The following is a 16,686-nucleotide window of genomic DNA, read 5'->3' on the forward strand; positions in this document are numbered from 1 at the left end:
GCCTGTGAAATGGAGTATCCTCTTTCATATGGAGATCAGGGTCTAAGTCCCTAAGCACAACTCAGTTTCATTATTTTGAAGGTATGCTGAGAACTAAATTTGATCTTTATTTTTAAACTTACATAAACACAGTTTTCGCCACATTGCAAGAGTTTACTTGCAATATCAAGTGAAAAAACAGACTTTGTATAGAGTGTGCTTTAATAAAAAACCAAAACTTTCTAGAAATACACTTTACACTACCATAGTTCAGCCTACTTTTCCTGCTTAGAGTCAGCCACGAGTTCAGGCATTAAACTAGTTTTCTGTGACTCTTGTTTTAAAGATACTCTCGTTGTTTACATTTTTGAAGTATGCTCCTCCACCACATCAAGAGATCATTAAGGCACCCTCATAACACCAAGACTCTTTAACGAGATCATTTGTTTTCAGCCCCGATTTTATGTATAACTTTTGGATAGTCCAATTGCAAAAACACACAACCGGTGGTTCTAAAATTTCTAAATAAAAAAGGCTGGATCAGAAGCTGTAGAACACAAACTCCATAGATTACATGGATCAGTTGGTATACGTGTACATTATATAGAAATAAACAAGAGACATATACTATTGAGCCATATGAAAGTTTCCTGCCCCCACCCTCAAGTATTATAAAAATGAAAAATCATACACTCTCATGCTATCATGAAATAGAGTGTGCCTTTGTTATTCTTTCCCCATGGTTCACAAATAACTCAGATGCTTTGCTTTTCTACTATATTTGGTTAATACTTCCAGAATTTCTGGGATCAACTAGGAAGTACAGTATTGCATTCTAGCCACATTTGAAGTTGTATTCTACTTTGCTATTGTTCCGCTTCCTCCATGCTCACCGTGTGTATTAAAGAATTACAAAGTGCTCAGAATTACCATTTTCTTTACAAGATGGACAGGTTTCCCTCCCCCCCACACACACATCAAAAAGGTTTCCAAGGAGTGAGAGATCAACAATAGACCAAGAATCTCAGAGGACATAAAGACAGATATGAAACTTTGTGTATCAGCTTAAGTGCACATGCATTTATTGAAGTGAATGATCCCTCATTTTGGTTTCAGGGAATTTGAGTAGCATACTTAATTTACATTATTCCTCCACATCATGACCCGATTAGATGGACTAGGATTTTGGATGAGAAAGAGAATCGTTATACAAATCAGAAGGCACTATCCCACAGAAGCAAACTGATATGTAGAAATACACATAGTAAATTCATTGTGTTTCAATTTACAACAGATGAGGGTCCACCCAGGCTTTGCCTTCCACCACTTCAGTTTCCTCAGCATGGTTCCTGTGTGTGTTTTACTCTTTGTATCTTCAAAATAGCCCTTTCCTCATAGGTACCATATATCTAAAAGTTGTTCTTCCGTGAAGCCCAAAAAAGAACTACTGTATTTCTATGTATCCATTTGCCTCTATGGGATATTGCCTCCTAATCTGCGTAATAGTTCTCTTTCTAATTCAAAGCCCTGAGGGCATTTTAGAAGGTAAAAGAGTGATTAGAGACATTCCTGCTGTAATTTATACACTTTGTAAAGCCTAACTGTTCTGAGTCAAAGTTTTCATTTTTCTGAAGTGCCAAGTTTAGCAAGCTTGAAGGCTCACTGGAAGATGTATCGGATTGGTCAGACTGTTTAATGAACTACAGACCATTTTAGTGGTGTATACCACTAAAATGGTCTGTAGTTCATTAAACAGTCTGACCAATCAGATACATCTTTTTGTTTTAAAATAAAAGTGGAGGTTCCCAGCTGGATACAAAGCACTCACTTCTGGCCCTGGAAGGTCCCAAGACTATGGAAAAAGAGGTATGGAAAAGTGGTTTAAGTAGTTTTGATTTTTGTTGATATTTTTCTTCAAGTTTTTGGGGTTTCAGCCAAAAAAATGAAAATCATTTTTCAGCTGAATGTTTTTGGTCGCTGAAAACTGAAACAAACCAAACCAAACAGCTTTTCTAATGAAATACTGACAAATTTAATAAAAAAACAGACTTCTTCCACAGAAATTTTCATTTCAGTGAAAAAACTTTGAACACTCTACCAGTTCCAATTTTAAGTCATTTTTCAAGGTCTTTATAGCTCTCTCCAAGTTCTGAAACATTGGACCCATGGAATGAAAGCACCTGTTTCTACTGATGGATGGGTACAAATATAGTCTCAATAATTTGTTTTTAAAATCTTTAAAATATTTGAGAAATATTTTTTTCTGTAACACATGTGGCATACATAGAATACATGGAATCAGAAATGTAGGGCTGGAAGGGACCTCAAGAAGTCATCAAGTCCATTCCCCTGCACTGACACAGGATCAAGTAAACCTAGACCATCCCCAGTAGGTGTCTGTCTAATCTGTTCTTGAAAACCTCCAATGATGGGGATTTCACAAGCTCCCTTGCAATCCTATTCCAGAACTCACTTTTATTCTTATAGTTAGAAAGGTTTTCCTAATATCTAACTTAAATACCCATTGCTGCAAATTAAGCCCATGATTACGTACAGTGTGGTATAAAAGTTTTATCAGTACTTGCTTGGAATGACCTGCATAACTCTTACATGAATTTGCCACTCATAAGTAATGTGGCCATCTTAAATTCATGCCAATAAGAATCATATTACATCATGAGGTATTTAACATATATACACACACACACACACCCCAACCCACACAACGAAAGGGAAAACTTTGCAACCTCTCAGGTACTGCCAGTTTCCATAAAGCAAGCAGAAACTTGTCTGAATGAAAAAAATATTTACATTATATATGTATAAATACACAGAGAGAGGCAGGCATATCTCAAACTAACATGCAGGAAGTATATATATTTCATGTTTTTGCTTTAGGTATAATATATTTTTCTTTCTAACTATAGAACAGCTGAAATCTTGTATCCTTAGCCCAACATAATTTCATGCCTAATTTATGGAAAGAGAATACCAAAAGACCTTCTGGGGGTGGGGGCGGAAGGTAGCATAACATTAGCACAGGAACCTGCTACTCTGTTGTTTGGCAAGGAGAGCAGCCTGTGCAATTTCTACCCTACAGTGCATCACAGTGAGATTCCAGCAAAAACATGTGTTGGGGGGAGGGGGAGGGGAACGAGGGAGGAGAGGAGGGATGGGTGTTCAACTGAATGAACTTACTGTTACCTTTTTTTTTTGCTAACATAAGTCTTCTTTTTCCTGATACTGTCTGAATTTGAAACATCTAATTTAATCCATTGAAGGGCCCAGTCTTCCTTTTATTTCCTGTCTGTACTGGAGCAGTCGCCTGTTTCAATTATGACTTTCTCCAGCTCCTACATTTTTCGTGCTCCAGCTGGCTCAAAGAGCACTTCCTTGGAAGGTAAAATGCACTAACTGTGCTGATCGGAGACTGATAGCTGGAAAGCCACAATATTTAATAGCCAAGCTGATAGGAGGGGTTAAAAAAATCCCAACACTACTTTTGAGCCTAAACAAAAGGATATTATATAGCTGAGTGTTCAATTAAGGCCCCATTAAAATAATACATAGAACTGCAGACTGCTTACATACATTCATGGTAAATTTCATCTACTTCTATGTATGTTAAATGCTTCTTTCCTGCTTTTCAGTCAGTTACTGCTGATTTGGGACTAGCTCAGTGCAATTATCTCAAAGAACAGGATTGTGGGATTGATATGGCACTATTGCAAAACCCTGGCCTGCTAAAAATAAGACTGTTTTGTAGTCAAGACGGCAAAAAAGTCTTTGGGAGGTAAACACCAGTCAATGTGTTTTTTTTCTGCTTTATGAAAACCACAAATCTTTTTTTTTTCCCCTTCCTCCTTACTCACAGGGCAGTTTAATTACAGTTTAATCTCTTTCAGTAAGCACCCCTTGAGACCTTATTGTCCAAGCACTGTATTATCAAGGCTACAGCTACAATTTACTACAGTAGGCCGGGGCTCTCTTAAGGAAGGCCAGAAGGTACCCCCCCCACAAATGTTCAGTTGCTTTATTACCAACAGTGCAAAGCTTTACTAGACCCCAGAGATACCAGTTCAATAATTAGAGAAACACTACAGAGGTGTTGATCAACACTTGCCCTGTCTAACTCTGCTACGTCAGGAAATCTGAATGAAAATGTTAAGTTAACAAGGTTGCTCAGTACTCCAGTTGCAGCTAGTATTTGGTTATACTTTAGGGGAACTGGGGGTGGGGAGGAAGTTAATGAAGAAACAAACCAACCTGGTGCACAGGAAAAAAACCACCCTATAGATGCTCTGCATTGCAAGTCTGCACAAAAGATCTACATGTGCCAATACTTCAATCAAAGAAACACAAAAGGTTTGTAGCGTTTTTAAACCAATTTTAAAACGTTTCCCTGAGATGTATGGATAACTAAGGTGGTAGAGTATGAATTTGATTACTTCTGAACAACAACATGTAGGGTGTATATTAGATGGACTAAAATTCTTTCATTTACATTGGGGCAACTGCTCTAAAATCAATGGAACAGAGAGGAGAATGTGGCCCTAAATCTGAAATGACTCAAGCTACTGAAAAAACATGGCTACCTGATCTTTCAGGTATGGGTTTAACAATGTGTTTGTACAGATGATTAAATTATGTCCCAGATGTATTGTAGACAAAGTATAGTGAAATCTAAGTCATGTGTTACTAATATCCAGATACGATATTTTCCCAATTGTTTTAAGTTAAAAAAAACTCACCCCAAACCGAAATCCCCATCTGCTCATTCACAACTGTTTACTGAATGTTAATAAGAAGTTGTTGCCAACTGCACAGATATGATGTGGTATGCAGCCATTGACTTAACAGGAATATTTATGTCTTTGCTGCATAGTAGGTTATGGTTATGGCTATCAAACTGTTTTATTTACTGATTTATTTACCCAGAAGGATAGATATAATATTTTTCTAAATCTGTTTTCTATTAACCTTTTTCCCCCCATGGCCACCTCCTTTAGATTCTTAGAATGGATGGAGTCTCTTCTTTTCTTAGCTACAAACTAAAGGATACTGTACATTAAAAAAAACAAAAACAAAACAGTCCCTCATCCTCAAGGCAATGACCAAGGCACAGGATATCCTGGTTAATGCTAATGGGGAAAGGAGGTTTGCTGATTTTCACAAACATTTCATTCTACTGGTGCCATTTGAACTAATTTAAGACACAGCTTCCTTTTTCTCTGCAGCCAGAAAAAAATTAAAGAAGTCCTCTTGAGAGCAAAGCAATCAAACAGGGAGAATGCAACTAAAAGATGTACTCTCAACAATGAACTGTGCCGTGTCTATAACACACAGAGATCTGTAGGGGCTCAAGATAGACTGATGTTCTGAAATCTTAGTTTCCAAAATCCAGGTCTCTTCGATGGTCCCAGAGACTGTAGATTAAGCTAACTTCCAAGTGCCTGCTGAAGGAAATATGCTTGTAACTATTAAACCAATAAGACTAAGATTTTTAAAAGCACCTTGTGATTTTGGGTGCCGAAGATGAGACATCTTAAAGGGGTGTGATTGCAGAAGCTATTGACCACCCACCCTCTGAAAGTCAGATCTTTCTAAGGTGTCTTAAAATCAGGCACCGCAAAATTAAGGCATCCAAAGTAACTATCACGTCTGAAAATCTTGGCCTAAATCAGTACAGAATTTCTTTTAATTAAAAAAAAAAAATTAATTAAAAAACTGGTGACTACTCTCCTATATCATTTACAGTTCCTAAATATAGTATTAAAAAAACCCAAAAACCAAAACCATAACCTTTCCTCTACAAAACACAGGACAATTTCTAATAAATAAAAAACTAATGATACACTTTGGGTTGGTTTTGTATCTGCATATATTTAAATGCAGTGTTACATTTTTAACCCAGTTATTCTGAGTTCGCAATGATCTAATTCCACTCATTTTTGTTAAATTACTCTGGATTTACGCAGCTCTGAGATCAGATTTTGGCCCACTACATTCCCTCCCCCGCAAAAAACCCCTTTGTATTTCTTGCATATCACTATGTCCATTGATTGGCTGCAAGACCTAATACATAAATGGCAAGATTAAATCAGTGACAAACACAAGTGAGCTGGAAAACCGATTGGACAATCTTTGGTCTTTTCCAATGATGATCCTGTGGGCCTGGTTCTCCTCTTGTGTACAACTGTTTTACATTGGTATAATTCCACTGGTCTCACTAGTTTAAATGAGAAAATAATCACAGATTACAATTGTAAAAAAAATAAAATTTAAATTTAAAATATTTTTTCCTTAAGACAAATTCCTGTGGAAGAAGACGACACACATTTACATTTATACACACTTATACAATGACATCACATTCCTTCTCTTCGGTGTTCTAAGGCAAACCCTTCTAATAATGCATTCCATTAATTTAACACCACAAATGAGAAAGACAAAAAAAAATTAAAAATAAATGACTAGTTCAAGAATAAGATTTGATTCATGACATCTAATGTCAGGAAAACTGCACCTAGAGTAATTTTTTTGCCCTTTCCTTACCTTCTTCTATTTTATCGAGACTTTTTTTTTTTACCTGTGTAAGCCATTAACTTTTCTGCCATTTTCTCCACTGCCTAGCTTACTATATGCCATGCCTCATAAAACAAAGATTTAAATCTTCTCAGAATAAATGCATTTTATTTCTCTCGCTGCTCCACCCCCACCTAAGGTTTTCACTATAAATGGCTGGTTACAACCCAATCAAGAGCATAAAAGCAATTGAATAAATAAAACTATGAAGTAAGTGTAAAATATTAGTGTCCAGACATGCAAGATGTATGCAGTTACTATGAAACTTCCACAGCTGCATGGGCCTGGAACTCATGTGGTGCCCCAGGTTTAACAGGACCCATTACCAATAAGAGTTTTATTTGCTTAATAAATTACATTCAAAAGCACAATAGTCCGGGCTCTTAGCTGTAAAATTGCCAAACATTGTCAATGACCGCTCTCTGGTTATAAATAGTAAAATAATGTACAACTCATTAGATTTTTGATTCCCTGTGCAATTCTTTCTAGCCATTACTCAGAAACATAAAAAGTGACTCTACATGACATTTTATAGAGGTTATAAATTGCTATAAGGAGATGACATGGGATAAATTTGTAGGCAGGGTGAGGGGACCCAGCCAAGGCAAATGTGTAAATTAAGAGTTAGGGCAAAGTGTGGGACTATGTGAAACAATACTGAAATCATAAAGATATACAGATAAGGATTAACTGCAGCAAAAAGAGGTTTATAGTGATGGAAAAACCACTAATAGAAGTCTCTATTGAAGATAGATAAGTTAACGGTCACTTGTGGTACATTAAAATAACTGAAATTCTAATCCATTTCAACGGACTTTAATGTCTAAAAGTAAGATTGATTAACCCTGAAGAGCATTTTACAATATTCAACTCATTTGGATGAGCCAAAATCAAATGATTTTTTATTTACTTTTCTAGATGACTTCTGGCAACTCTACAGTGATTTTATTGGAGCACAGGGAAGAAAAGTTTCATTAGACAATGTTCCCAGAAAATTAAACAATTCTTTTCTTTTTTTAAAAAATGAAACCAAATAATTGTATAAATACATATGAATGCTTTATACCATAGGTTTAAATGCTAAATTAACATATAATACAGCACTGTATAAATGCCAAATACAAATGCAATACTAACTAATTGCAGTCCCATCCCCGAGCATGAGGAAATTAAAGAGAGGCGATATTTTTCCTTATCTGTATATTTAGTTCTCCTAGACGCACATCCCTGAATCAAAAAAAAAATACTCAGCTATATTCCACCACATAACAGAGGGCTTGGCCCTGCTAGATGCTACGTGCTTCATGGGAGCAGCAAAGAAACTTTAAATAAAAAGGGTGATATCATGACCCCATTAAACTCAATGGGAGTTTAGCCATTGACTTTAATGGGGCAAGGATTGCACCCCAATAGTGGAGGAGCTCAGATCCTTGCAAAAGCTGCTCAGCCACTTGCAGTAGAGAGCCAAACCTGCATTTGGTTCTCATTGGCCATTTCACAGTTTACCTAATGAATTGCAAGGCTCCCCATGATAGCAGTTAAATTGACTTCCCATGCCTCTCTTAAAAAGAAAGACTTTGTCTGCTCTACCGAGACAGTAACGAACACTCTTTGCTAGTGTTAAGGCTTGCCCTAGGGTGCCTCTAGCCATATACTTCCTCTTTCTCAACACTGTGCAATGTGCTTTGCAGTAATTGTCCACCTGAGCCACCCTCCACCCCATAAATAAGGTACCTACATTTCGTTGCAGAGGTGATATCTGGATGCATATAGCTAGTAAGAAATTTGCTGAATCAGTGAGACAAAAAGCACAGTATATAACTGTAAGATGTTTTCATACATATCATTCACAATGAGGTCTCAGTCTCCTCTGGGTCCTCGATGCTCAACCATAACGCTAATTATACAGTAAAAGCAAGATAAAGTCTCCTAAAAGATGATATCAGATATTAAACTGACTGTACAATAGGTCTTAGCTATTTCAAGATTCAAAAATAAGCTTTACAAAGGCATTTAGAATTAGGGTAGGATTCTGTTCCCCCACCCCATCCCAAAACCATGGAAGTGGTCAGTGTGTGTGAAATTTGCTTCTCAGGCTGATCAGTTTTGCTTCATTATTACCCTGCGCTCTCCCGTGGACTGTTGTATCCATCTTTTGCCTTGTCTTATACTTGATTTTAAGTTCCCCAGGGCAAAGACTATCATTTTATTATGTATTTGTACAGCACATAGCACAGGGGAGTCCTAATTTATGATTGGGGACCTCACACACAGCCACAATTTGAAAAAACTCAAAAAACAAACAAACAAAGCAGACATTGCCCTAAGAAATGAGAAGTATGTGGAATGGGAACTAAATTACCTATTTTCATCTGGAGTCATGCCCCTAGAGCAGAAATCTTAATTCTTAAAGAGCTAGTATAATTGGTCATCTTCTATATCCGGATACAAAGAAAAATGTCTTAACTAGTTGATGTAGGATCCAACAGACAATTTGCAGCATGAGATTTGTTCCACGAAAAGAAAAACAAAAAATTCCAAATGTCTTTGTACAACCTGGGCCATTTTTCTACCCTCACATACATGCCAGGATTCCGCTGAAATCCAAGGGAGAAGCATATGTGTGTTTGAGGACAACATCTGACTCCTATACATGCAGAATCTTTCCGAGATTTTAAAAGACTATTGATAAAATTCTGGTAGTATCTAGCAGATTGAAGATTTAACCATCTATTTTTTTCACATCTGGATAAATAAGCAGGGGTCTGTCACAATGAGTCCTGGAATATCGGTACCTTCTAGAGTTTGCTGATTGAAATCTCCTTCATTTGTGAAAAGCATGGTCTGTGGGGCCAGTAAGTAGCTATAAATATGATTTTTAACCTGTCTCTTTTTAATATTCCTGGCTCCTGGCCACCTGGATTTGAATAAATCAGTCACCGGAAGATTCCACATTTGCTATTTGACTAAACATCTGTTGGTTAAGTTTCCATTCTCCCGGTAGTAAGGTCTAGGTGCTCAACCAATCAATTTGGTGGAATGGATTCCCTTGTTTGCAAATGCAAATTGCATTTATTAGCTTGTTTCTCTCTCCCTAGCCGTGGTAGAATCCACCCTGCTCCCTGACATAAGTTGGAATGCTAGCTGTCCCTTTATTGCTGCATAACTGAAGTCATGTTACTCTCCAAGAGCATTGCTGGTTTACTGGGTCTACCAATGTCTTCCTGACAATTGTTTCTTCATCATCAAGTACTGTCTGCAGAGCTTTTGGTGGTAATCTCAGGAGAAAGTTTAGGCCAGAGACATAAGACTCATTCTGTGGACAAGACCATTCCATTTTTAATTACGTTGGTCAGAGTATAAGCTTACGACCATCTACCACTCTCAGTAAGCCTTTATGACCACTGCTGTGTCTACTCTTCCCCACTCTTCTTTCCCCATCTTCTTCCCCCACCACTTACTCCGTCCCATTTCTGTATCTCTCCTCTTTTCATCCTCTGCATTTCCCTCCTGCAGCAGTTCACAGTTTTTCTTCTCCCCTAGTCTGTACTTTTACCTTCCTCCCATCCCACTTGTTAAAAACAGTCAATAATGAAATAGTTAATATTGACATTTAATTTTTTGTTGTTAGACCTTGAGTTAACACAGCAAAAAAAGAGAAAACTGGGGCAGTGAGGAATTCACACAGTTTATTTCAGGCTGTCTGCAGACTCAGGAAGGCAGTGCGTTATTGGTTACACGTCATTCACATGTGAATCACAATACATCATATGCGTGTTTGACACCACTGGTCCAGACTTCCGTCATAACAATCTAGTTATCAAAAAGTGAAGTTATCCCCTGGCAGAATGCACTACACGGCCTATATACACCTCTAAAGTCTCACTTAAACCCTGTATTGAGGACATCAGATTTGCTGGCCCTCTGAGAAAAGCTTTAAGGGCCAGAATTGGCAAATTTGCTATTATACTCTTAGGAATGATATGGTCATACCTAGAGTCTGTACCTTGTGCCAAGTTGGCTGTCATGTAACTTGTAATATGTTTGCCAGTTTGAGAACTCTCTTGTGATGTACAGAAATAGGACTAAACCTTTGGATGTGAGAAATTCTTTTGCTGCAGACAGTGAAATCTCCTGATATCCTGGGACTCTTTTCCAGATTTATAATGATGCTGCAGTACTCATGTATCTGAACTGCCTTGGAAGTAACCAGAATGCCTTCTTAAATAAGTCTGCTTTGACTAGGACAATGTCTAAATAATGAAATGTGTGATTTTCCTCTCAAACAAGGCAATATTGATCATTGTAAGCTTGAAGAAAAACTTGTTTTATTCCTCCTTTTATGAGAAGCTTCTGTTAAAAAAAAAATTAACTAAGGGCCCAACCTTGCAATCGCATCTCCATGGGTGGAGTCCTCACAATGAGATTCTACATGAGCACAGGTGTCTGCCTGCATGGATGAAATTTCAGGATTTGGGCCAAAAGTCTACTATACAGAATTTGTGCCATCTATTTATTGAAACAATGAACTCTGATCTGAGCCTGAGGGGATAGAAGAGCACAAATCAACAAGTTGAAATTCAGTAAAGACAAGGGCCAAGTACTGCACTTAGGAAGGAAAAATCAAACACACAACTACAAAACAGAGAACAACTAGCTAGGTAGTACAATTGCTGAAAAGGATCTGGGGGTTATATGGCATCAAACGGAATATGAGTCAACAATATGATGCAATTGTGAAAAAGGGGTGTATTAACAGGAATGCTGTACATAAAGAACAGGAGGGAACTGTCCTGTTCTACTTGGCACTGGTGAGGCCTCAGCTGGAGTACTGTGTCCAGTTCTGAGTGCCACAGTTTAAGAAAGATGTGGACAAACTGGAGAGAGTCCAGAAGAGATCATTTAACAAAATGATAAAAGATGTAGAAAACCTGACCTTTGAGGAAAGGTTAGAAAAACTGGGCATGTTTAGTCTTAAGAAAAGAAGACCTGGGGGGGAGGGGGGAAGAGGAGAAACCCGAAAATAGACTTCATATATGTTAAGGGCTGTTATAAAGCGGACAGTGATCAATTGTTCTCCATATCCACTGAAGATAGGACAAGAAAGAGTTGGCTTAATCTGCAGCAAGGGAGATTCAGATTACGTATTAGGAAAAACTTTCTAATATAGGGATGCAGTAGAACCTTAGAGATACGAACACCAGAGTTACGGATTGACCGGTCTACCAGACACCCTGTGGAACTGTATGTAACCAATCTGGCAGCAGCGGAGACAAAAATAAGCAAATACTGTACTGTGCCCGTATTGCATCTTAAAGGTAGCCAGCTTTGGGCTGCCTTTCCGCACCTCTACCTCCACCCCTACCCACCCATGCACCAGGCACCCACTTATAGCTAGAAAGTGAAGATGCTGAGATTCGCAGGCAAAGCTGTGAGCCCCCGCTGCCAGCTCAAAGCAGCTGGAGCAGGAGCAGCACTGGGGTCTGCGCTGCTTTCCCGTAAGCCATGGATGCTGTTTTCACCCCTCCTTCCCCAGCCGGGGGGGGGGGGGGCAGGGACGGGGGACACTGTTTCTCTCTCACACACACACACACACACACCCCCCGCCAGGAGGGGGACACTCTGTTTTTATCCTCACTACCCCCCATACCCACCTTGTCCAGAAGGGGGAGAAGTTTGCCCAGGAAAGAAGCTGCCTCTGGAACCTGGCCTGGAGTGTCAACTGCTGGAGCTGCATTTTGTTCAGAGTTACGAACATTTCAAAGTTATGGACAACCTCCATTCCTGAGGTCTCTGTAACTATTGTAGTTAGGCACAGGAATAGGTTTTCAAGTGAGGTTGTGGAATCCTTGTCATTGGAGGGTTTTAAGAACAGATTCGACAGACATTTGTCATGGATGATATAGGGATACTTGGTCCTGCCGTAGCGCAAGATGCTGGACTAGATGACCTCTCGAGATCTTGTCCAACCTTACATTTCTCTGATTTTACCTCTTCTGAAGAAGAGCTATCATATTTTCATTTATATTTAAATGAATTTCTTCTTCTGTGATAAAGGAGGGACCGAGAACAAGCTACTCCTGTGTGTTCAGTCTCCCTCATTCCTTTTATAGTTAAAAATTTACTTTCTGGAGTTCCTGGGAGCAAGATCTGTATCTGAAAATATCTGCAAGAGTCAAATCAGAAGTTCACATTTCATTTTGATATTTGAATACATCTGGTCTGAGAAAGCAAGTAGTAGCCTGAAAAAAATGGGTAAGTGCATCTGTATGAAGATTGAAGCAAGCCCCTAAGGGACATTTGTGGCCTGTGGTTGAGAGGGATTCGTCTCCATCTGAGGTTCTTCAGATTCATGGCCTAATGTGCTTGTCTGCAGGAAGAGAGCTGGATCCAGCTTCAGCTAATGGCTGCTTGTCACAGTTTCAGAGATGCAGCCAACAACTTTGGCTTTCTAGATGGGCCACACATTTCCTGTCCTGCACATTAATTTTCTTTCTGGCAATTTCTGTTATGATAGAGAAAAGAACAGTTCAATAACCAGACAATTATCTGAATTGCGAAAGTGACTAACCAGACCAAAGCGAAATTAGAACGCCTTACCACCAGCAATGAATTTTGCAAGCCAAATTCTTCTTTAAGCACTATGGCCACATGGGCTAAACTGTAACTAAGGCTTACTGCCAGCTGGCCTTGTCATCACTTTCACTTAATGAGCCAGGGCCTGTGCAGTAGAGAAACAGACAGCTGATAAATAACAAAAAGAACGAGGGGACCTATTATTCCAGCAAATGAATTTTTTCAGACCAAAGAAATGGACATTTTTCCTCTGTGAAAGAAGCACCAGAGCACGTCTGCTTCAGGCGAGGGGACCGAGTAAATGGGGGAAATATCACAATGCAACTAAGTTTATCAGATGTGAAGAGCAGAGCCAAACAGTCAAACACCGCTGTCTCTGTGACGTGGCGTGATGCTGCCATAGATATCTTGAGGAAATCTTTTCTGACCATATACTAGCTCTTCAAATTAGCTCTACTTTAAACAAGGCCAGGAGGCTGGATGAGTTAAATAGGTTTAAAGATAGTAAACTGTGTGGCAAATTCTAACCTCATTTAGAGTCAGAGCCAGCCAAACACATGAGTAGGCCTGTTGCAGTCAACAGGTCTACTCATACATTCAAGCGCTTTGCTGGATCAAAGCTGGAGTCCTCAGCACTCTGCATGATGGATCCCTTACAGTGACGCCAGGTGTAACTGTACCGTGGCATACCGACACCATCATAAGACACATAAAAAGCAGTAAAGGAATTAGAAGGTCGGATTATGGTTTGGGAAGATGGTTAACTGTTTAATTGGTCACTGCCCTGTGCACAGCTATCAGACCTCTGTGTCCTTGTCCCGACTTCTTTCTCAAAAATGCTTTGACATGAGAGTTCACAGCATGGGAAGAAATAAAGAAGAAACCAAGCCGACTTCTACACCTAAAATCTTAAAAAGCGTGCTATGAAATGAAACTTTGACTCCAAAGTAGCCCTGTTCACTAGTTTTTCTACTTTCCTACAGCTTGAAGCAATGATGTGGGAATGTGTAGTGTTGTTCAAGCTGTTTGGATGTACATTTAGTGGAACATTAATATTCATCATTCATTAGAAATGGGGCCGCTGAGGAAATGTTTTAAAAGATGGATTGAACTAGAATCTGCTTTTATGTATTTAGCATTATTTAAAATGTGCTTGTTCACTGTGTACACACAGCAAGAAAATGAAGGGACAGGTGCAAAGTGGCCAGAGATAGCTAGTGGAGAATTCCTTGCTGGCAGAGGCATCTCTGGCTACTGCCCAATCATCCCCAGTGTGAGGGAAGGGTGCGGACCCGGTACACAGAGCTCCACTGTTGCCAGTGGTGAAAGTTGGGGAGGGTGCGTTGCTGCACTAACTTGTGGGGGAAGGCTGGGCAGCTGAGGATCAGAGAGTTGCAGAGAGGAGCCCCATCATTCTCACTCAAAGTGGAAAAATCAGAGCAAAAAACATAGACTCTTACTAAATTAAGGACCTGCTCATGCTCCCATCTAAGTATGATGAGAGTTTTGTGACTGACTTCAGCAGAAGCAGGATCAGGTACTCAGTCATAATTGTCCATTCAAAATTAAGAGAAGTCACCTCATAATTCCACTCATTCAATGGGCTGAATGTAGAATTGAGACATTAAAATGATATAATACCAGATTCCGATACTCTTACTCATGGTGATAGTACTTTACCGCACTGAACTCAGTGGGACCACTTATGGAGTAAGGTGCAACTCAGTATGAATAAGCTTATATCAGAATCCGTTGCTGGTATCTTTTTATAAACAGAGAAATTAAAAAGAAGAAATCATTGGTAGAATCATCAGATGTGGCTGCTTTTCATTACCTTTGATTCAAGTTTCCCCTTGAATCACAAAGATTTTCTCTGTTACAAGTTGATCATCCCTTGAATAATCAGTAAAATGGTTCAATACTTCAAACACATTACACTACTTTTGTAAGCGAGTAATTTTTCAAATGTGTATAATGTCATTCATTATGCAGGAGTCATCATACCTTCTGAACTCCATGTATAAAGGATCAGAGCCCCAAAGTGTCCTTTAATTGAACAGTTGTCATATTTACATTACTTACGTAAAATAATTTACCATCAGAATTCTTTTTTCTGTGGTTTATAAATTGAGTAGAAATAATAACTCTTATTAAATGTGGCATATTAGGTCTTAACTTAGAGTGGATTTTTATGTTTGAAAACATGGTTTTTCATTTCTTATTTGTATGGATAAAAGCTTGCCACAAATATTGCTAATTTTGAACACATAGCTTTTATTTTGCAATAGTGCAACTTGACTCAATACCCATGTATCAACAAAAACAATTTTTTTTAAAAGTAAAATTGGGCAAGCATTTAACTCCTAATGCGTTATAAGTCCTTTTGGCATTTCTGAAGGGAAAATGTTTAAATGATTATGATACAAAATGATGGAAACCTACCGCTGTGTAAGCTCAGTAACAAGTATTTTATTTATTTTTGTAATGGAAGAGTACACTTAAATAGAAAGTGGTGTGACAAACTGGAACAAAAATAAGTCTGTCTAGCCCAATGGGTAGATTATTTGCAATGAATTATGTCTGAGTAATATAATTCTGTTCAAATTTGGAATTGCTCTCTGCATTTCGAAAGCCTGATTCTGCAGCATTTACTCATGTGAGTAGCTCCCTTGACTTCAGTGCATTAGTGGGCATTTGAACTCAACCTCAATAGGACTACTGCTGAGAAAGTCCTCCCACATGACTATTTAAGGCTCTGACTCAGGAAAGCACTTAAGCACGTGTTTAAAGTTAAGTGCTTTCCTGAACAGAGATGCTTTCTGAATGGGAGCCTAAGCAGTTGGCCAGGTTTGAGTAGGTCAGATGAATGAGTTGATCCATAGACCATCATCAGAACTTAAAGGTTTATAAGTATGGTGCAATGGGTATAGATTGTATACTCTCTATAGTCCAAACAATTACTGCAGACATCACTTGCAAGAATTATTCTTGTTTTCCATGGGTCATGGGGTGCTCCACTCACTGCCGCCTTCTGTGATCACTCTGGAGATTAGCTCTTGAGGCCAACACCCCTGTCCGGGGTTTGCACACTGTCGCTCTAACTCCGGTCTGCAGCTCCTCTTGCTCCAGGACCCACAGCATCCTCTTCGTGACTTAGCCCCTCAGCCAGGTCACTCAGTGTTCCCCCTTCTGGGGTTTAATCCATCAACAGTCCTAGGCAGTCTTCCCATTCACAGCTCCGGAGCCACTCCCTCAGTGGCTGGTAGGGGAACTCAGGGCCGTCCTCTTCTCCTGGTTCCAGTCCAGGGACCCTCAGCAAAACAGTTCTTGATTTTCTTCTCTGCGCCCCCACTACTCCTTCCCTGGACTGCTTCCTACCACTCTGGTTCCCCTTCTCTCTCTCTGAGTGTACCAGCTCCAAGAACCCTCCTCCTCCCTCTTCCCAGGGAGTGATTCCTGCCTGCCTTCCTGCAGCCTTGCTCAGCTGCCCCAGTCTGTAGCCTGCTACCTGGCTTTTAGGTCCCACCTGATCCTGCACAGGTAGGC

General features: G+C 39.3%; 1 protein-coding gene and 1 long non-coding RNA gene across 3 annotated transcripts in view; one reads left to right on the forward strand and one right to left on the reverse strand.

Moving 5' to 3' along the window:
* The window catches only part of GMDS (GDP-mannose 4,6-dehydratase), a 549,352-nt gene that overhangs the window by 156,672 nt on the left and 375,994 nt on the right, over nucleotides 1-16,686 (reverse strand). The window lies entirely within an intron of this gene.
* Nucleotides 1-16,686, forward strand: part of LOC311516968 — a 35,843-nt gene that overhangs the window by 874 nt on the left and 18,283 nt on the right. The window lies entirely within an intron of this gene.

The sequence above is a fragment of the Lepidochelys olivacea genome (assembly GCF_965140295.1).
Source record: "Lepidochelys olivacea isolate rLepOli2 genome assembly, chromosome: 2".
NCBI lineage: Eukaryota > Metazoa > Chordata > Testudines > Cheloniidae > Lepidochelys > Lepidochelys olivacea.